At 53.6% G+C, this 1640-nt stretch overlaps 1 long non-coding RNA gene across 1 annotated transcript in view; it reads left to right on the forward strand.

Moving 5' to 3' along the window:
• Positions 1-631, forward strand: part of LOC124028691 — a 6093-nt gene extending 5462 nt beyond the window's left edge. The window contains exon 3 of the long non-coding RNA XR_006837632.1: positions 565-631. This is a non-coding gene — a long non-coding RNA (uncharacterized LOC124028691). The remainder of the gene's footprint in view (positions 1-564) is intronic.
• The last annotated feature ends 1009 nt before the right edge of the window (positions 632-1640 follow it).

Here is a 1640-nt window from a genome sequence, read left to right on the forward strand (position 1 = left end):
GAGGAAGACCACAGGTACACCTAGCTAGACCTCCAGGCTGCGTGATGAAGAGGTGTTAGAGAGGAAGACCACAGGTACACCTAGCTAGACCTCCAGGCTGCGTGTTGAAGAGGTGTTAGAGAGGAAGACCACAGGTACACCTAGCTAGACCTCCAGGCTGTGTGATGAAGAGGTGTTAGAGAGGAAGACCACAGGTACACCTAGCTAGACCTCCAGGCTGCGTGATGAAGAGGAGTTAGAGAGGAAGACCACAGGTACACCTAGCTAGACCTCCAGGCTGCGTGATGAAGAGGTGTTAGAGAGGAAGACCACAGGTACACCTAGCTAGACCTCCAGGCTGAGTGATGAAGAGGAGTTAGAGAGGAAGACCACAGAGAGTTTTGTTCCCTAAACGTGACCAAATGTTCTCCTCCTTTCCCTCTGTGTGTGTGTGTGTGTGTGTGTGTGTGTGTGTGTGTGTGTGTGTGTGTGTGTGTGTGTGTGTGTGTGTGTGTGTGTGTGTGTGTGTGTGTGTGTGTGTGTGTGTGTGTGTGTGTGTGTGTGTGTGTGTGTGTGTGTGTGTAGAGTGTCAGCAGGGTGTGTGTAGGTCTCAGCTGTCAGTTATAACAGGAAGAGGGAACCACAGCCAGGGGAGGAGTGGCTCGTATCCGCCCTGCTGTCATAGACTACCTCAACACACTGGGCTACAGGTACCTCAACACACTGGGCTACAGGTACCTCAACACACTGGGCTACAGGTACCTCAACACACTGGGCTACAGGTACCTCAACACACTGGGCTACAGGTACCTCAACACACTGGGCTACAGGTACCTCAACACACTGGGCTACAGGTACCTTAACACACTGGGCTACAGGTACCTCAACACACTGGGCTACAGGTACCTCAACACACTGGGCTACAGGTACCTCAACACACTGGGCTACAGGTACCTCAACACACTGGTCTACAGGTACCTCAACATACACACTGGGCTACAGGTACCTCAACATACACACTGGGCTACAGGTACCTCAACACACTGGGCTACAGGTACCTCAACACACTGGGCTACAGGTACCTCAACACACTGGGCTACAGGTACCTCCACACACTGGGCTACAGGTACACACACACTGGGCTACAGGTACCTCCACACACTGGGCTACAGGTACCTCAACACACTGGGCTACAGGTACCTCAACACACTGGGCTACAGGTACCTCAACACACTGGGCTACAGGTACACACACACTGGTCTACAGGTACCTCCACACACTGGGCTACAGGTACCTCAACACACTGGGCTACAGGTACCTCAACACACTGGGCTACAGGTACCTCCACACACTGGGCTACAGGTACACACACACTGGGCTACAGGTACCTCAACACACTGGGCTACAGGTACCTCAACACACTGGGCTACAGGTACCTCCACACACTGGGCTACAGGTACACACACACTGGGCTACAGGTTCCCTCCACACACTGGGCTACAGGTACCTCAACACACTGGGCTACAGGTACCTCCACACACTGGGCTACAGGTACACACACACACTGGGCTACAGGTTCCCTCCACACACTGGGCTACAGGTACACACACACTGGGCTACAGGTACCTCCCAACACACTGGGCTACAGGTACACACACTGG

Source organism: Oncorhynchus gorbuscha, unplaced genomic scaffold (assembly GCF_021184085.1).
Source record: "Oncorhynchus gorbuscha isolate QuinsamMale2020 ecotype Even-year unplaced genomic scaffold, OgorEven_v1.0 Un_scaffold_4683, whole genome shotgun sequence".
NCBI lineage: Eukaryota > Metazoa > Chordata > Actinopteri > Salmoniformes > Salmonidae > Oncorhynchus > Oncorhynchus gorbuscha.